Genomic DNA, 21,379 nt, shown 5'->3' on the forward strand with positions numbered 1-21,379 from the left:
TCTTCCTCTTTATCCTTAGGATGTTTATATTCCTTTACTGTCATTGTAATGGAGTTTCGGGGGCAAGGTGGGTGAACAGGGATGGAACATAGATGTTCATTTATTTTGTGTTACCAGCAATGCCTACTATCTCCAAAGCAGTGATGGGAACAAACGGTGTTTGGGTTTCAGGTATGATACAACCCTCTATCTTCCCACAGAACACTGGGGAACACTGCACAGTACCCACCTGACTTCACCATCCTCTGCACTTTCACACCACTTAATCCATTCTTGCATTTTCTGCCCTCACTTCTTCAAGATACTGCCTATGTGACTTTATTCAGTGCTAAAACACCAATACCTTGGATGAAGCAAAGGGGGCATTATCATCCCTGTATACCATGTGCTTACACAGCATCGAGTACATAGATAATGCAGTGAACACTTAAATATAAGCCAAGGCAGGTCTCCCCTGAGGTAGGAAGGGCACTTCTTTGGGACAGAAATGTGCCGTCCTCCTGGGGTTGCTCCACCGTCGGAAGCTGCTGTCAGGTTGTGATCTACGACAGTATGGAGGCCAAGGGCCAGCTCTTCAACCTCGGTGTGACCATTTATAGCAAAAGACGTCAGGCTGACCTAGAATTCTACACCCAGAGTATTAAGCGAGTGAACAAAGACATTTTTAGACAATGCAAAGTCAAAAGCTTTACCTCTCATGCACCCTATTCCAAAAGCTTCTGGAAGATGAATAAAAAGGCAGCAAACTAAGAAAGAGGAATATATGATATACAGGAAACAGAGGCTGAAACACACGTGATGAGAAACAAAAGGACTTTCCAGAGTGCCTCTGAAGGATTCCAAGACAACTAGTCCAGATTGATGCAGAAAGAAGGCGCCCCAAGAGATGTTTCGAAAAAATAAATAAATAAACATTCAAAGACCCTGATGTATCTGAATGTATTAAAAGGAGTACTTTCTCCTGTTGGAGAATTTGGGAAATGAATTACACATGCAGTGAAAACTAAGTAAACAAAAAAGTAAGTAATTATTAACCCTAGGGAACAAACAAAGCTATCATAGAAAGGAAAGTGTTTATAATATGCTATGTGGCTCAGCTGTAGCTGAGTTATGTATAAATATTTACATAATTATAATAGTGCAAACCCCAAATACTGATTTAACCCCAAATGGTAATATGATTATATGGAAAAAAGAGCAGAAGGTAAGGAGGGAGGGCATTCATAGCCCAATTTAACAATTAAGTTAAATAGATATCTGAGCCTGAAAAATTAAATATTTCAATGTAAACAGAGAACCTGAGAATGCCGATCTGAATACTAGAAGAAAGCTTATAAAGGAAAAAGATGCAGAAAGCAAAATCGGTAGGTGAATGTGTTTTCTAGAGACTGTGTTTCATTCCAATCACATGAAGACGCAGCCCTAACCAACCCTCATGTTCAACAATGCCTTCCACATGTATGAATCAACATGTCTGATCTCACCCTGCGTCAGCCAACACGGAGCGCAATGACACCTGACAGCTCTCGTTGGTGGAATGTAGGATGTAGAAAGCCCACTTACAGAGCCTTAATTGCAAGTCTCAAACACTTAAGACTTTAGAAAAAAAAAATCTGTTGACTGGGACCCTGGTAAATTGTTGCCTTAATCTCCTGGTCCACTCAGTTACACCCATATTCTGGGATCCAGCATTCTTTTTTTTTTTAATTTATTTTATTGAAGTATGGTTGATTTACAATGTTGTGTTAATCTCTGCTGTGCAGCAAAGAGATTCAGTTATACACATACATATATTCTTTTTCATATTCTTTTCCATTATGGTTTATCACAGGATATTGAATATAGTTCCCTGTGTTATACAGTAGGACCTTTTTGTTTATCCATTCTCTATATAATAGTTTACACCTGCTAATCCCAAACGCCACATTCTTTCATTTTTATTTTTATTTTTTTGCGGTACGCGGGCCTCTCACTGTTGTGGCCTCTCCCGTTGCGGAGCACAGGCTCCGGACGCGCAGGCTCAGCGGCCATGGCTCACGGGCCCAGCCGCTCCACGGCATGTGGGATCTTCCTGGACCGGGCACGAACCCGTGTCTCCTACATCGGCAGGCGGACTCTCAACCACTGCACCACCAGGGAAGCTCCCCCTAACTCCACATTCTTAACATATCACATTCAAGAAGTTTGCTTACCTTCCTCCTCTTCCATGTGATTCTTTTTCACATTTGTTAAGGGTTCAGAAAGACATAAATTAGAACCACACAAGGTACATACAAAAATATTCTATCCATAAAATATTAGTTTTTAAATAAAGGACCTAATGACCATCCACTCGTAGTTGCTCACAGCAAATGCTCAGGGTCCTCCCCAATGCCCCTCTTTTTCTCATGTTTTGTATTCACTGCATCAGGAAGTCCATTAGCTGCACCCTCAAAATAGCCTCAGAGTCAGCTATTTGCCACCTCTCTGGTCCCACTGCCACTGCTCTCTCTCCCCTGGATTGCCATGGTGCTGCCCCATGGATCTCTCTGCCTCCACCACTGCCCCCTACCCTTACGCTCTGTCCATCAGCCAGAGTGGTCCAGTTGAACATGTCAGGTCCTCTCTCTCCTTTGCTCAGAACCTTCCAGGGCCCCCATTCTCTCACATGAAAGACCATCTTTCTCTGTGACACAGGCTCACTGTTCCCCCTCAGATGTGACCCCCTGCTCCTTTCCCTTTCTCATTCCACTCCAGCCACATGGCCTTCTTGTCGTCAAGAGCATCCCCACAGGCTCTGATCTCTGCATCTTTATACATTCCTCTCCCTCTGCCCAGGATGGCTCTTCCCACAAAAACCGCTTGGCTCATTCCCTTGGCTTTGCTGAGCCACTGCCCCTTGGATGAGGCCCTAACTCAAGTTGTCTCCACCACAGTGAGCACTCCCAACTGCCCTCATCTGTGCCTTCTCTCCACAGCATTTGTCACCTGCATCATTTACTTATTTATTATCCTTTTTTATTGTCTGTCTCTCCCTCCCTTTAAAACTTTAGCTCCTAAAGAGTAGACAGTGGATTGGTTTTATTCCCTGATATATCTCCAATTCCTTATACAGTTTCTAGCATGTAGTAGAATCTCAGTAAACATTTCTTAAATACATGACTGTTCTATTAAACTCAATTAAATATAAGTAGATAGGGAATTCCCTGGTGGTACAGTGGTTGGGACTCACTACTTTCCCTGCCATGGCATGGGTTCAATCCCTGGTTGGGGAACTAAGATGCTGCAAGCCACGTGGTGTGGCACATATGTGTGTGTGTGTGTGTGTGTGTGTGTGTGTGTGTTGTGCATGTAAATAAATCTCAGTGAAATATAACATCTTAAAATGAATGTTTGACTACAAATGATTCATGATTCCACCTGTACATTTATGGAATACTTTATCCAAAGTGCTTTTATTCCAAAGCATTTTCTCCCCCCACTGTCTCATTAAGTCACCAGAGGGTCTGTCGTTACACACCGTAGGAGGTGAAAAGACAGAGGCACAGGGAGTGGAAGGGGGTTAGTTATCCAGGATCTCAGGCTGTGTGTTCTGGGCAGTACAAAGATGAGAGCGTGCTCCCTTCACTTGCTGGGGTGTATCTGTGTATGACATTATTGTACTCTCTCCTTGTGCATCTTGCTAGCCTCATTTCTAGCCAGAGAGTGTCACCAAATGTACTATTAAACTTCAAATTTAGTTTATATCTATTATTATTGTTTTCGTTTTGGGTGTAACTGAATAGCTAACATTTACTGAATATGTATTATGTGCTGGGACTATGCTAAGTAGTTTAATACAAGACTTCAAGAATCCTCAAAACAAATCTTATAGGTAGCTATTATTGCTATGTTCCCATTAGGGATGAGAAACCATATTGAACTTTGAACCCTGTAGTGAGGAAGACACATGGGGTTTGATCCAGGAGTCATTTACACAGGGGCTGTGGGCTCAGGACCCTCTGAGAATGAGCGACTTGTCCTGCACTCTCCCCTCTGAGGGGGGGCAAAGGCACCCACAATTCTGAGTTGTTCCTGAAGATTCAAAGTCCCCAAGTTAGCCACCTTTGATCCGGACATCATTGCAGAATAATGGGCTACGATGCTCATAGTAAGATGTGCTTAGCTAGGTACACTGTATTTCTTGGGGCTCATTTCAAAGTCTTTGTCATGTTTCGTCTTTGTAATTTTTACCTTTAGATAGAGACTCAGGAATGATATCCTTAGACTAAAACTGAACACAACACAAAAAAAAGAAAACTCTGCCACTGAAATGTCTTTGATTACAGTTCTTATTTACTCTTTTCTTTCTTTTTCTTTTCTTTTTTTTTTTTTTTCTAGAAAACCCTAATAATCTACCATAGAGTACTTCTTCCAAAACTTAAAACTATGCTTAAGGATTGAAAAAAACAAACCAAAAAACACGATTTCCAGAGCGGTTTCTTTCCAAAGACATCCTCTAGGCCCGAATCCATGCTGAAAATGTAGCATGTTCAAAATACACTGTCGCATTAATGCTAATTTACAACTGCATGAGGTTTTCCCCTTAAGGGACTGAAGCTCAGCTGGAATTCATTAATTTTGACAGTTTGCCTATCGCAGTAGAATGGATTCGCTGAGTGACAGAAACTTCTCTAAAAAGAGAAGAATCACATTCTCCTTGCTCTTAAGTATTCATAACAGAATGGAGTTTGAACATTCTCAAGGCAACCAGATGCACCATTAATAACCCCAGAACCTATGAAATGTGGCTCAGGCTTCACAGAGCAGAAACCCCACTGCCACTCGAGTCCCTTTAGTAATAAACCTAATATACACCAGCCAGCTGTGTAATGGGCCCAAGCACCCCTGGGGCTCAGAAGAAGGTCATAAAATAGAGTCCATTATCCCACATTGGAAATGTGGCTTGATTCGGATTTGACACTTCATTTGGAGAAATGTCCTAGAGGCATATCCTTTCTAGAAGGTTAGGGTTGGAGTGGGTAGCTGTCTGTTGCCAAATTAATCCTGCAGAACACTTTTAAACGTAAAGGAGTAAGACTTTTAAAATATTCCCTTCATGCTGACTTCTGTAAATCAAATTGAGTTGTAACGTCTGAAAGTTATTACTGGAACATTTTAAATTAAACCAAGGCAGCATCACTCATTCCCAAGAGGGAGCGTGAAGACATTGCCAGTCGTAGCATTTTCTGGTGTTTGATTTAAAAAAGAATCCAATCTTATTTGTAAAGACAAAATAGTTCTAACCTTAAATGGATCAGAAGGAGGAAATAATGACCACACAGCCCATCAAGGACACCCCGGGACCACAGCATGGTACTCTCTTGACCCTATTGTGACTGTCTCTACAGACAGAATAACCTGGTGTGAGATGCTAGCAAGAAGGTGCAGGAGAGGAGGTGACTGGATCCTAGGACCAGACTCAATACCAGCTTCTAAATCAGTGCCACCTTCATTTGCATACTTTGGGATGGCTACAGTATCATATTGACAACGTAGTTCATGAAACCCACACATGATTACTGAAGCCCAACACAGATACCATGAGGAAATAGTACAAAGCAAATTCTATTATGGAGCCCCAAGTATGAATCTCTGAAGGGGAGTTTAGGAAAGGGTCAAAGTCAACCTCACAGAAATGCTGAAGTGGCATTGGATTGGCCCTAACCTTGTCTTATTTAACAATTCATTAGTTACTTAAACAAAGGTCATATAATGATAGGAATGAGAGTCACATTAACAAGAGGGGCATGCATTCAGTACCATGCCTGAAGCCATCCATTATCTCCTGTGACCCCAGTTATTGTTATACAGACAGAAGTTGAGGCAGGACCTTGACAAGTTACACTCATGGGGGATTCGGGGCAGGAGTGGGGAGAGGGTGTATCAGTCTGCTCAGGCTGCTGTAACAGAATACCACAGACTGGGTGGCTTCAACAACAGAATTTTACTTTCTGACAGCTCTGGAGGCTAGAAGTCCAAGATCAAGGTGTTGGCAGGGTTGTTTTCCCCAGACGCCTCTCTCCTTGGCTTGTGGATGGCCACCTTCTCACTGTGTGCTCACGAGGTCTTTCCTCTGTGCACCTACATCCCCGCTGTCTCTCTCTGTGTCCAAATTTCCTCTGCTTATAAGGACACCAGTCAGATTAGGTTAGAGCCTCAAGCTAATGACTCGTTTTAACTTAACCACCTCTTTAAAGGCTGCATCTCCAATACAGTCACATGCTGAGAAACTAGAGGTTTTAGGGCTTCAACATATGAATTTTGGGAGGACACAATTCATCCCATAACAGAAGGAAACAAAGATGGTGGAGGCATGACGAAAAGAAAATTTGAAACAACTGAGGTAAAGGAATTCTGAAGGTCCTGCAATGACTGCTATGAGTAAGGAGATGAAATGTACTCCAGGCCCCCAGACCCTCAAGAAAGAAGTTAAGGCAGGTTTTTGCCTCCACAAAAGGTAGAATGTTCTGACAACCAGAACTGCCCAACATTGAGGCTAGTGCTGGAACGTCTCCGAGGGGAATGTCGTACTGGTGCAGCCAAGGGCCATGAGGGTTATTGAACCGTGTCTAGGTTCTTACACCTTTTTACTAAGAAGCATGAAATAACTAAAGCAATGCATATTTCTCTGCCTTGGAATAGAACACTGATTTTATAACTTGATCCCCTTGGAAGCTCTTTTTCTGGGTGATATGAACAAGGTTCTTGTAATTAATTACATATTAGCTCTAATTCCTGAAATAACTTATACAATTATTGATACAGTATCAAGTGAACATGCTTTGCAAAGTAAGTTACTTATCACCCTTTAAGTAGTCCTAATTAGCTACTTATATAACTGGAAGATCATAGCTTGAATCTAAGATAAAGGCATATGAATGATGTATTAAAAACACTTTTTGAGAGGAATCAAACTGAAGAAGGCAATCAATATGACTATTATCACTGTTTAATGATACTTTCTGCTAGGACTGGGCTTGGAGCCAGCACCTCAGCTAAGACAATCACTTGCTATCCTTTCTGCTATTTAAAGAGTCCCTACTTTTTGTGCTGGGTAAGATCTGTGAGTTTGGCAGATCGGATGAAGGCATAAAATGATTGGGGGGAAATACATTGACAGCTAAATATTTATATGAGAAAACGTTCACACCCATTCTCTTCCAATATCTGAAAAGAATTCTCTAATACCAATACCACCATACACACACAAAGCCCTTCTATGCCAAAGGCTGTGCCAGACACTGGGAGGGGTAAAGAGGTGCATGTAGGTGCTCAGGAAACACAAAGCAAGGTAGCTGCTGTCTTCACAACCATCCACAGGTCACAACAATTATAAGAAGGGAGGATGGAGAAAATGAGAGAGAGGCAGCGTAAACAGGGAACTGGGATGGAGCAGAGGATCCCACTTGCTGGGATTAGGAGGGACACTTGGAGGATGCTGCCTGGAGAGTACTTTGCAGCTGTAACTCCCCGCTCCGGGGCTTTTCTTTCATTTGGAGGGTCCTTATATCAAAGAAGTGATTCTCCACTGGGGGAAATTTTGTTCCCCAGGGAACATCTGACAATGCTTAAAGACACTGTTGATTGTCCCAACTGGGGGTTGGGGTGGTGGTATGGTATCTAGTGAGTAGAGACCAGGGGCGCTGCTAAGCCTCCTACAATGCACAGGACAAGCCCCTGTAATGAAGAACTATCCGACCCCAAATGTCAGTAGTCCCACAGTTGAGAAACCCTGCATTGGAGTATAGGACCCACAGACTTTCTCTCCTTCCCTCCTTTACCTCAGACGGGAGGTGAGTCTGGGAGAAGGAAGTAGCACATCTCCTTTTTGTCCTTTCTCCTGCTGGCATCTGTCTGCCTGCAGGGAACATGTCCTTTGGGTCTGCTGTCATCTGTGTGGTAAACTAAGCAGGGTGCAGCTTGGCCTGGTTCTGGGGTTCAAACTGAGACTTTGTCATAAAAAGATGATATTTTGATCTCCATCACTCCTCTTTTCTCTTTCTTTCCTCTCTCCTAATTGGTTCCAAGTGTGGAAAGAAAACCAGATGTCTCATGGGCTTCCTTAAAATCCCATCAGTTACCCTCAAATGTAAAATGTATGACAGGCCTTAACTAAATTCTCCAAATGTCAGCGCTTAATAAACAATGAGTAGATTACGCTCGGTGAGTATTGAATTAGATGTGCATGGACGTGGGGTCATCTGGAGATCCATGTCGCCCTAAGGAATTCTGAAAGTGGCCTAAAGATGAAATCTCGAGGGCCTTAGATCCAAGGAAACCCTAATTAGAGGCTCTTGGCTTTAATAGCTTCTGAAGAGGTCAGACTGTAGGGCTACTCTAGAGGAGCCTTTAACATATATTTTAATTTAAAAAAATGTGTAACTCTGTGTGGTGATGGATGTTAACTAGATTTATTGTGGTGGCCATTTCAATATATATGCATATATCAAATCATTAAGTAGTGCCTCTGAAACTAATATAATGTTTATGTCCATTTTATCTCAATAAAAAACTAAATTAAATTTAAAAATTATATCTTTTTTCATGATCAATAACCACCTTGCAAAAGGCCTCTTTAACGATGGCCAGAGCCCAGAGTCAAGCCATGAGAACAAAAAGTCTTTCTTTCCTTCCTTCCTTCCAAGGTCTGCATAATATGTAAATCACAGCACTTTCTTTTCACCTTATTTCAGCGCCTGCTCTGCCTCTCCGAATGTAAATAGAATTGTTTGCGAAATCTGCACACAATGTGTCAGCAGAAGTGTCTCTACAAATTCAATGAAGCCCTTCATCCCACCTTTGCAATGCAGGTGGCTCCCACTTGATTTTCCAGGGCCCTCTTTTCAGTTACTATCTTACTTCCTCTAGAACGCCATATGAAAATGTAGACTATGGAAATGGTGTTTCTGCTTGCTTAATTCATGCAATCTCTACCCTCCTTCTCGCTTTGTCAACCCCACTTTGTAGGGTTCCAAAGGGTGAGGCATGGTCTCACATATTTATGTAGAAGAAAAATGTGACTTGCTTTTGGAAGAGAGAAGACAAGTAAGAGAATCCGGTGGTTGGGTCCCTGTCTTCATTTGCATGTATGACACAAAACAGAAATGCGCATCAGTTTGAAATGGGTCAACTATGCACAAGTCAATTCTAAAAACTGCTAAGGCATCCAGAGATAAATTGGCAAAGGAATTAATCTCTCCTCTTTCCTTGTCCATATGCCTGTCAATTGTGTGTATAGCACTGAGTTATATCGATTCCTGTGCTTGTTTTTCTCTCCCACTAGACTGAAAAGTTTCAGCGAGGCAAGGACTGTATCCCATCCGTCCCCGGGTTTCTAACACCTAGCCTGGTACTGACACAAATGAGATACTACGTAATTGTTTATTGAATTTAATTCAATTCAAAGGACATATGAGCAGACAAGTCACAAAAGAGGAAATGCAACTAGTTAAGGAACATGTAGAATTTATAGCAACTAAAGAAATGCACAAAAAGCCACAGTGTTTAAAATGCATTTGCATTCACTTGAAATGAAACTGGATGCACGTTTTAGAAAGCAACGTGGTTAACAGGTACCAAGATGCTGAAAAAGGTTATACTCTTTCACTCAGTAGTTCTGCTTTGAAGAACCTACTTTATAATACTATAATACTAATATACATATATGTACTATTGGTGAAGTACCCAACTACAATTATGCTGAGAAACTTCGAATGCCATTGTATCTTTTAATCCTCAAAAAGACAGTAACAACAATCTTATGGGGTAGGTAGTAGAGTCCCATTTTAAGAATGAGAAACAGAGGCTCCTGGACATTATCTAAAATAAGGAGGTCATGAAGGCCACAGGGCTGCAGAGGGGCAGAACCACGATTCAAACCAGATCTGTGAAACTCCCAAGCCTGGGCTTTTTCATCTACAATGTATTCTGAGGTTATGATCTTAAATAGCATAGATGTTTCTACACAAAGTTCTTCTTCTCAATCTTATTTAAAACCCCACAAAGTTGCAAATTATCTAAATAAACCGTAAGAAGAAACTATCTAATTGTGGAGCATTAGTTTAGTAGCTATATAGTTTACAGATGAAAAATTCTATTTAAAAATTATATTAGGGAATACTATAAATTTAAGATAATATTAAGCAGAAAGCACAATTGTGACTGCACTGTGGTTTCAATTAGAAAAACAAGTTTAAATGTAGGGAAAAAAAGGTAATAAGGAATATTCTAGCCTTCTGAGAGTTAGGACTATAAAAGATATTTTCCCTTACTCTAATGTCTTGTTTTCACTAGCAGAGTTTTTTACTAATGGATTTCTTGAATTCTAACTGTTAGTTATAAAGGCAGGTTTTGATTTCACTTTAAGGCATAAATGATGGATGTATAGTATAGGATCCCACGTTTGTTAAATCAACACTTTACCGAGCCATGGGAGAAGTTTGCTTTTAAAAGCTCAGCAACCTGCATGTCTTGGGTCAACAATTTATTACAGGGCTGGTGGCATGAAGTCACAGGGACGAGAGAGCAATGGTGGGTCCTCTTCTGATGAGCCTGAAAGTCAGGACTTATCAGGAGGAGAGAGCCTGGGGCAGCCTCTTCCCGACTGTGTGCTTTCTTCCCCTGACATTATTGGACTCACCAACCTCTTGCTGAAGTTTCCTGGGACTGTTCTATTTGCTGGGCTATTCTGTTGGATCTCTGTTTAGCCTAACAGCAATAGGACTTAGGTGAAAAAACTTACCCAAGCCTCAGTTTATTTATCACTAAAATGGGACTGAAAATAACTAGCTTATATTTATATAAATAAATATGTACATTTAGTGCTATTTTTTGCCAATAATATTCAATGAAGGATAGCTACTATTATTAGTATTAAAACAGTAGCAATAATAAAGAAAACAATGTTGATGATAATATATCCACCTGATTAAAAATTCATTTGTTTCAATGGGTCCAGTGTTACTGATGGATGTCCTTTACCAGCATGAGCCTATTTCTCCCTCCCTCCCTGTGTTTGAAGAGCTTGGGAATCTCTTTACCCATCTGTTCATATCTTTAGCCACCCAAATACACGCACACCCTGATTCCTCCTACAAGAGCTCAGACAGTGGTGGTTAAGAATACTCCAGAACTCGACGAGCCTCCCTAGGTTTGCATCTTGGCCCCACCACATTCCAACCACATGACCATGGGCAAGGTAATGACATTCTGGGAGCCTCTCTTTCCACAGCTTTAAGATGAAGATAATAGTAGAACTGACTTCACAGGTTTATTATGATCATTAAGTGGGGTCAGCGCAGAGGAGCGTTCAGAACACTGTGGGCAAATGGCATGTGGACAGTCAACACAGTCCTGTATCTTCATCAGGATACTGATTGCTAAAGACACACGCACCCTTATGTTCACAGCAGTACTATTTACAATAGCCAAGGCATGGAAGCAACCTAAGTGCCCATCATTGGATGAATGGATAAAGAAGATGTGGCACATATATACAATGGAATATTACTCAGCCATAAAAAGAAACGAAATTGAGCTATTTGTAATGAGGTGGATGGACCTAGGGTCTGTCATACAGAGTGAAGTCAGAAAGAGAGACAAATACCGTATGCTAACACGTATATATGGAATTTAAGGGAAAAAAAATGTCATGAAGAACCTAAGGGTAAAACGGGAATAAAGACACAGACCTACTAGAGAATGGACTTGAGGATATGGGGAGGGGGAAGGGTAAGCTGTGACAAAGTGAGAGAGAGGCATGGACATATACACACTACAAAACATAAGGTAGATAGCTAGTGGGAAGCAGCCGCATAGCACAGGGAGATCAGCTCGGTGCTTTGTGACTTCCTGGAGGGGTGGGATAGGGAGGGTGGGAGGGAGGGAGACGCAAGAGGGAAGAGATATGGGAACATATGTATATATATAACTGATTCACTTTGTTATAACACACCATTGTAAAGCAATTATACTCCAGTAAAGATGTTAAAAAAAAAGAAGATGTGGTACATATATACAATGGAATATTACTCAGCCATAAAAAAGAATGAAACAATGTCACTGGCAGCAGCATGGACATGGATGGACCTAGAGATTATCATATTAAGTGAAGTAATTCAGAGAAAGATAAATATCATATGATACCACTTACATGTGGAATCTTAAAAAAATGATACAAATGAACTTATTTACAAAACAGAAATAGACTCACAGACATAGAAAAAAAAACTTATAACTACCAAAGGGTATAGCAGGGTTGGGGGAGATAAATTAGGAGTTTGGAATTAACAGATACACACTACTATTTATGAAACATCAATAGGTAATCAACAAGGACCTACTATATAGTACAGGGATCTATATTCAACACCTTGTCATAACCTACATGCTCAGGTATCGACAGGGTTGACTTTTTCTGGAGGTCCCTCTCCTGTGTTTGCAGGTGGCCTCTTCCTCCCTGTGTCCTCATGGGGTCTTCCTTCTGTGTGTGCCTGAGTCCTAATCTCTTCTTTTTATAAGGACACAAATTATATTGGATTAGGGCCCAGTCTAATGACATAATTTTAGCTTAATTATTTCTTTAAAGACTCCATCTCCAAATCCAGTCACATTCTGAGATACTGGGGGTTAGAACTTCTATGTAAGAACTTGGGTGGGTGGGTGGGGGCACAATTCAGTCTGAAATAAGGAGGACAAAGTGCAGTTTTTATTTCCCACAGTCACTGTGTCACTTCAAATTTGTAGGTTACAGTTTTCTCCATCAGAGCAAATCTCCTAAACCTGGCAGGCAGTTTAGTCTTGGTTGTTTTTTTTCACTTTAGTCTACAGTTTTCAGACATGATTTTCAACAGGCCCGTTATCACAGGTGGAATCTCTCCTCAGGAAAGAGATGCAGGTGAGCCTTCTTCCTGCCAACATTTCAACCAAGAGCCACAGCAAACCTTTATAAGCAAACTTTTACCAGCCTCTATCCCGAGGACTGTAGGAACAACGGGATGTGAGCAGAGGGAAGCCCTGTAGCCAACAACCTTTTAAAGCGACTGCTTGAAAGGCCTACAATTATGCCCTGTGAAGTCCTCGTAAGGAGGGAAAAACAGATTCAGAAGAAGGTCTTCTTCCATATTTGAGATGTGAAGTTTCAAGTATTCACAGTTAGCTTTGAGCCACGCCAGCTCAAGTACGACAGGGCTCTCTGCAGCCTCCTTGCAAAGCTAAAGTGAGCAGAGGGGGTGATGATTTGGTCAGAAACCTCAAACCCTCTGTTTAGTCCCCATCAAACTAAGGGCAGTCCAGGTAAGGAGGTCAGGAAACTGTCCACAGCATTTGCTGTCCACAGGCATCCCCTAACCACATATAGTCCCATATACGAGAGTCACTACAAGCTCCTCCTTAAATTTAAGACTTCCATGGAGCATCAAGCCTTATTTACATCTGAGTGCAAACTACTTTAATCTTCTGCATTAGCCGAGTGTTGCTGTGTGTTTCAAGAACAGACAATGTCAGTTTGGATAAAGTAGATGAAAGGGAGGTTTGGGATACATCTGGATGGGTCCCAGGTTTTTGACCCAAGCAAGGGAGGCTGGGGACCATAGACTTCTGGGTGGTAGGGACACTGGGAATGATAGGAGGGCTCAGAAAACCAGGAAGGGCAGCCAGCAAGGAGGGAGTCCTTTGAAACTGTGCCCAGAGGCTTTGAGATAGGTGGTATGGTCCTGAAAAATGTCTCTTGTAACTTACAAAGTCCTAGTCAAAATATCAGAAGTGGAGAATGATGCTAAGCTCAGCAAATTTCAAATTGCTGTCATTTCCCAAGTCTCAGTCAGCGTGCAGTGTCTCTATTCAAGTCGATTCAAGATATTTTAGCTGGGCTTCCCTGGTGGCGCAGTGGTTGAGAGTCCGCCTGCCGACACAGGGGCCACGGGTTCGTGCCCCGGTCCGGGAAGATCCCACATGCCGCAGAGCGGCTGGACCCGTGAGCCATGGCCATTGAGCCTGCGCGTCCGGAGCCTGTGCTCCGCAGCGGGAGAGACCACAACAGTGAGAGGCCCGCGTACAGCAAAAAAAAAAAAAAAAAAAAAGATATTTTAGCTAAGCAGCGATGTGTGCTGTGCAAGGAGGACAGAGGCTGTTCCCCTTATACAGAGTAAGTGGGGGCTAGGATAATCTCCCCGGGCCCTCTCACAGCAGTCACCAAGGTCAGGACAGGAGCCGTGATCAGAAATGGAGAAAAAAGCTGAGCGCAGAATAGTGAAAATGTCTCTAGTCTCTGGAGGGTGTGACTTTGTGACATACTGAAAAGAGGAAGCATGACAAGCAAAATTCACCTCCCTGGTTTTCTAGTTTGTCAGCTAAAAAACTGAAGGTTAAACATGGCTACCTTGGCAGGCTGTTGGATAGAAGGAATAAAATTAGATATCTCAACTGTGTAGAGTGGGCGCTCAATATCTCTTGTGTGTGCACAAACACACACACGCACACACACGTACACACACAAATACCCTACTAGAATGGTGCCCCAACTGTTCACCCCAGCGCACAGTTAAACAGACTTACCTACTATACTCCAGAGCAGTGGTTCTCCAAGTACAGTCCCGATAGCAGCAGCATGAGCCTGAGGCGGGAGCTTGTTAGAAATGGATATCTCAGCCCCCAAGGGAATCAGAAAACCTGCATTCTAACAAGCCCTCCAGGTGATTCTAATGGACAAGTTTGAGAACCACTACTCTAGACCAACCGTTAGCTGCTTGGCTGCACGGTAAAGTCACCTGGGATGTTTGTGAAAACAGTGGTAATACCACGGCCCCACCCACACCACATACATCAGAACTTTGTAAACAGAGTCCAGGCCCAGAACTTTCTTTTTAAAGATCTTTCTCAGATGATTCTAATGTGCAGCCAATGCTGAGAGACTACGCTTCTGGGTACCACAGCTGCGGAGTTACTTGGTGGTTCTCAGATTAAACACCCATTTTTCATTCCTTTGTTTCCCCAAATACAAGTGCCTCTTCTATGCCAAGCACTGTGGTGGGTAGTGGGGATACAAGACAGACGTGGGCCACACATTTCTGGAGTGTATAGTCTGGTGGGCATCACAGAGTCCACCACTTACAGCCACACTAGTTGTGCACTGCATAACTCCAGTGGGTGTCCTTCACAACTTTATATACAACTGGTAAAGCCACACACAGTATCCGAGGTTGAAGCCCAAGGTAATCTTGGCCCCTAAAGATGCAGAGTATGTAACTTCCAAGTAGCTTTAGCCTCTACTCTTGGCACTGCCAGTGGCTTCCCAGGAAGTCCCAGAAGGCTCCAGTCCAGTGAACTGATTTTCTTATCACTCTGTTATGTATAATCACTACATTTTTTAATTGATGAGGGACGTGACATGGAATATGACTTTGCTGAGCATGGTGGTTTTATTTTTTAATGAACTGGTACCATTATATAGTGTTTTCACTTTGAACTTACTTTATTCTTAGTGTGGTAGGCTGAATAATGGCCCCCAAAGATAGGCAGGTCTTAACCCCTGGAACCAGTCAATGTTTTCTTATATGGTGATGAGAATTTTGCAGATGTGATTAAAGATCTTGAGATGGTGAGATTTTCCTGGATTATCTGTTTGGCCATAAATGCAGTCACAAGTGTTTTTACGAGAGAGCGACAAAGGGAGATTTGATACAGAAGAGGAAAACAATGAGACCAGGGAAAAAGGATGCTACCCTGTGGGCTTCAAAGGTGGAAGAAGGCGCTAGGAGCCCAGGAATGCAGCTCTAGAGAAAGTGAAGGCAAGGGGATGGACACTCTCCTACAGCCTCTGGAGGGAACACCCCTCGACATACCTGATAGTGAACCTGATTTCAGACCTCTGACCTCCAAGCTATAGGAGAATAAAGGTGTGTTGCTTTAAGTCACCGAGGTTATAATTATTTGATGCAGCAGCAATATAAAACTGATATACTTACGCCCAAATAAAGAAAATTCAGAACAAGAGTAGTCGGTTTGGGAGAGAGGCTAAGGGCACCTGAAATTTAACGGGCCAGGCTCTGCGCTGGTTACTTTACGCGGATTAGGTCTCAACCTCACAACAATCATGTGAGAAAGGGGATCTCATCGTCACAATTACCATCATCGTCATCACTGTCTTCATCACCAAAATCATTATGTGCACCATCACCATCACCATCATTTCAGTTTTAAAGATGAAAGTAAATTGCAGGAGAGGTTAAGTAATGTTCTCCAAATCACCCACCCGGTAAGTAGCAGAGTTTGAACCCGTGTCTGCTTGACTCATAAGTACAATTTCCAAAAGGTACCTTCCGCTCAACAAATTAACTGAATATCACTGTAGAAGGCTTTTGTATTGAGTTTAAAATTCTGCTCTGATTGGAGCATAACGGGTTACTGATTAATGACCTTTATGGCCTGAAAGCAGAGTGTCTGAAGCAATCACTTTTGAAGAGCTTTTTTTTTATAGTAACCTGCAAAGAGCAGCCCATCCCACAAGTGAATGTGGTGGGCGGTCCCACAGACACTGTTCATACAGCTGTAACACAGTTAAATGCCATTAATAATTCCCCATTCAATACAGTCTTGCCCCAAAGAAATTGTTTCTGCATCATCAACTCCTGGCAGCAACTTTGCTCTATCTGAGCTGCCATTTCTCACAAATAATGGCCTTTTATCCCACTTGAAACTTGTCACCTGGAACAAATAAGGTCCTTACAAGTCCCAGAAAATGAGAGAATTCTCTCCACAAAGTATATTATTTTTTACTCATTCTCTACCCTGACATAATAAGAGGGGTTAACCTACCGGAGAGGTTGAATTCACATCACCCCAAAAAATGCAGTGAGGATTTGCTCATATCAGAAGGGAAAAATCTGGTTTGTATAAAAAAGTAAAATCTGACATGCAGAAAAATTATTCTAAAAACTAACAAACAAGTAAATTTTATTTATTTATTATAAATAAAATTTGATAAAATTTACTTTATAATCTGTAATTACATCAGTAAAATGATTTCATGCCACAGAGACTTACTCAGATATCACGTTTCTATGTGGTAAGAAAGTCTCAGGATCTCTCACAAGTCCTGGGTCTGAGGAACTTTCCCTAAATCCCTCAAAATTTGTCTTTGTGGTATAAAGAGGTCAACATTCCCTAAACTGATCAACAGTTTAAAAGAAATTGCAATAAAAAATAACAATAATGATGACACCTTATACTCAGCGATTCCCATATACCAGAGGATGTTTGAGGGCCTCACAGCCAGTAACTCTTTACTCCTCTCATTATGAGGAAGTATCTTTGTCATCCCTGTTTTGCAGATGAGGAAACTGAGACACAAAGCGGGTACGAGGTATAGCCAGAATTCTATGCTAAGCATATTAGGGCCAGAGTCTTCTTAAGCACAATGTTGTAATGTCTCATCAAAATTCTAAAAGGCTTTTCAGAGAAACTCGAATATCTTACTTCATAATGTACACAAAAGTCTAAATAGTCAAGAACAGCAAGGACTCACTCTACCCGATAACAAGACTAGTTATAAACCACGGTAATTGAACCAGTGGGCTGTTGGTGCGGGGATGGACCAGTGGGTCTCTGGAGCCAACGAGAGGCCAGAAGAGACCTGCGCTACACAGGAGGGAAGAAAGGAAAAGAAGAGACACTCAGGAAATAACGCTGGGACTATTTGTTGCCATATGGAGGTAAACAAAATTTAACCCCTATCTCTCACTGTACAAAAATCAACTCAAGGTAAATTAAGGGCTTAATGAAATGCAAGTCAGTACAAACTATTCTGGAAAAAAATAGGAAATGTGTAGTAGGAACACAGTTTTTAAGAAAAGAACACCAATCAAAAATTGGAAAATTAATCTGAGAGTACCTATTCATCAAGAAAAACAGCAAAAAGGTGAAATATAAAGCACAAATGGGAAGAAACTTACAGCATCTGCAACCCTATTACGAACAAAGAATTAGTATAAAGAATATATAATAAACTACAAAGAGAGAGAGGAAGAAGGTAAACAATCCAATAACAAATGGGCTAAAGGCATTAGTAGGCATTTCACAGAATTACATTTTTCTTTTTCAAATCACTGAATTCCATTTCTCTACGAGATCATTCCTAACAGCGTACGGCTGAGAGGTTATCGCACCCATCTTACCCTCTCATCTCAAATCCTTCCTTAGCTCCGCTTTCCCCCTCAGCCTTCTATTCTCACCTCCTAAGCAGGTGATTTTTCCCCACCGCGCCACCAGAACAGCTCTTATAGACGTCACCATGGCCCACATGTCACCCCAGCATGACATGAATGTTCGACGCTACTGATTATGCCCGGTCGCCCTCTGACCAGAAGCCTCTGGAGGCTCCTACTCAGATTCCTTTGAGGATTCCCTCTCGTTTCCTGAATGTTGAAGTGTCTCTGCACTCAGTCTGGGACCTTTTCCCTATTTATACTCACTCCCTTGATGATCACCCATGCTGAAGGTTTTTAATGGTATCTCTAGGCTGGCATCTCCTAATGTCTCGTTCTAGCCCAGACCTCTCATCTGAACTCCAAACGTCTATGCCCAACTGCATCCTCCCATCTGCACTAGGATGTTGGGTTTGCTTCGCAGAGCGGACAGGCCCCTAAGTGAGCCCTGGTCCTTCCCTACCTGCCCTCCAATCTCTCCTCTCTCCGGCTTCCCCATCACCACAAGCAGCACCAGAAAGCAATCGTCCTTTCTCTGTCACCGCAAATCCCATTCATCAGGAAAACCTAACGCTCAACCGAAACACGACCCCCTTCCACCGCATCCGTATCACCGCTCCTTAGCAGGACTGCAATGCCTGTTTTGTCTGCGAGCTCCACGCGATGGACAGAGAAATCTGGTCAGAACTCTGGTCACAGAATGTCACTCTGCTCCAACACCTCCCACTCTCTCTTGGTCCTCATCTCCTCCATCTGCACCCCCTTGGTCACCCTGCTTTCTCCCCACAGAGGCCTCCTTACAGTACTCGAAACACACCTGACTCAACACTGCTGTGGGGCTTTGGAACTTCCTGTTTGCTCTGCCTGGGAAGTTCTTCCCCTGACATCTCCCTGACCCTCTCCCTCACCATCCCCAGGTTTTCACACAAATGTCCCCTCCTCAGCCCCCCATCTGAAACTCCACATCTCCCCTAAAATTACTCTTCACTGCTTCAGTTTTCCCCTGACACCAATTACCATCTAACCAGCTATACCATCTATTTATCCTGTTCATGCACAAGAATGAAGCTACCTTAGGACACTGGGTTGCCTGTTTTGTTTGCTCTCTAGCTCCAGACCTAGAATCAATGGGCACAGCAATTGCACAGATAATTATTTGTTGGATGGAAGAACGAACTACACACACCATCATGGATACATCTCAAAGCAATAATGTTGAGAAAAAAGCCAGTCCCAGAAGAACACCTCCTTTGTGATTCTAATTACATAAAGTTCAAGAGCATGCACATCTTAGCAAGATATTACTTAGGGCTACGAACACATGTTGACACAACTACAAAGAAAAGCAAGGATTAACTAACATCAAATTCAGGAGTGAGGTTCCCTCTGGGGGAGGGGGTGTGATTGGAGAGGAGCACACGGGAATTTTCAAGGACACCCTTCGGTTTCTTAACTTCGGCAAGGGTTCTACACACCCATTTTGTTAGTGTAAAAAATTTGTAGGGCTTCCCTGGTGGCACAGTGGTTGAGAATCTGCCTGCCAATGCAGGGAACACAGGTTCGAGCCCTGGTCTGGGAAGATCCCACATGCCGCGGAGCAACTGGGCCCGTGAGCCACAACTACTGAGCCTGCGCGTCCGGAGCCTGTGCTCCGCAACAAGAGAGGCCGCGATAGTGAGAAGCCCGCGCACCACAAGGAAGAGTGGCCCCCGCTCGCTGCAACTGGAGAAAGCCCTCGCACAGAAACAAAGACCCGGCACAGCCATAAATAAATTAATTAATTAATTTAAAAATTCACGACATATGTTAATATTAAAAAAAATTTGTAAAAAGACAAGAAAAATCATTTAGAGCACACCAGACCACATCACCTCTTTGGAATCCAATATTCATAATACGGGATTTCAAATACGGTCCCACGACTGATACAGTGCTCTGTTCTGCTTTCTTGGCCGTACTACAAACTCACTGCGCAGCAAAATCAGTTTACTTATTCTTGCCCCACAGCCCAACTGGATGGCAAAACTCACCCCAAGAGACTGAGCTGTAACAGCCAAGGGAAGAAGCAGGTGACGGTCATCTCTGATTTTGTATCCGCCGACAGTGCTTTGTACGTGGCAATGATGAAAAAATAAATCTTCTAATGCATTACACAAACCACGGAATTTGACTTAGTAGCATGGGGGTTTGTATCAAGAGGGGAGAATGAATTCCCAAAGCCTCTGCTAAGAGCGGGTGCTTCCTTTCTGCTGCGCCCCTCCTTTTCTCAAAAGCCAGTTCAGCTCTCCCTCCTGCCTGAGAGCAGCTGCCTTCACCGCCCACATACACGTGGGTCCTCACGGGCTCCCACAGCTGAAAAGGGCGTCATGAGGCAGAGACTCCGCTAAATGCTCTTCCTCAGGAAAAATTACCTTTGGCTCCATTGACATCTGACACTTTGGCATGAACACCGAGAAGATTTGAGACAATATGTGAGAAAACGTGCAGTTATCTTTGAAACATTGTTATAACACTGGATAAGAATGCAAATGTTCAATGGTAGCCCTGTGAATAAAGCTCAAGAAAATAAACAAATTAGATGATAGACAGATGGCTAGACAGCTAGACAGATAGACAGGTAGGTAGGTTGTAGATAGATTGATAGATAAGCAAATAAGTAAATGGAGGAAGGAATGAGTTTGTTGTGCTTAACTAGTTATCCCCAGCAAATATTATATACTAGACACTCAATAAACATCTGTTGACTGAATGAATGAGGTAATGGATGTCAAACAACGGGATAAACTATGGTCCAAAGTATCTAACACCTCGTCAGGTACGCCACACCTGAGTAGATACAATCAGCCCCTGGGCCTCCACTGTGTGCGAAGCTCAGGTAAACGTGCATTTTGCTTCCTTCTCCTGGACACCAGGCCTTTGGGAAGCCAGCCCGTCCGTGTTCCTGCTACATGGCAGGTGCTTGATGAACAAACTGTTTTACTTAATCACTTATATATTTGGGGAGAGTATCTACAAGAATCCATCCAATTTCATGTATCAGGAGGTTTCCCTTGACCTCTCAGATACCAGAAAATGACCTTCTCCAGGGAAAATCTGGTTGTACCAGGTGAGTCCAGTGTGGTGACACTAAGACCTCTATCTCTGGGTGACAAAGAGCC

At 42.6% G+C, this 21,379-nt stretch overlaps 1 protein-coding gene across 1 annotated transcript in view; it reads right to left on the minus strand.

Moving 5' to 3' along the window:
* The window catches only part of DSCAM (DS cell adhesion molecule), a 753,301-nt gene that overhangs the window by 640,111 nt on the left and 91,811 nt on the right, over positions 1-21,379 (minus strand). The gene's annotated exons all lie outside the window — the stretch shown is intronic.

This window comes from Orcinus orca, chromosome 5 (genome assembly GCF_937001465.1).
Source record: "Orcinus orca chromosome 5, mOrcOrc1.1, whole genome shotgun sequence".
NCBI classification, from domain to species: Eukaryota; Metazoa; Chordata; class Mammalia; order Artiodactyla; family Delphinidae; genus Orcinus; species Orcinus orca.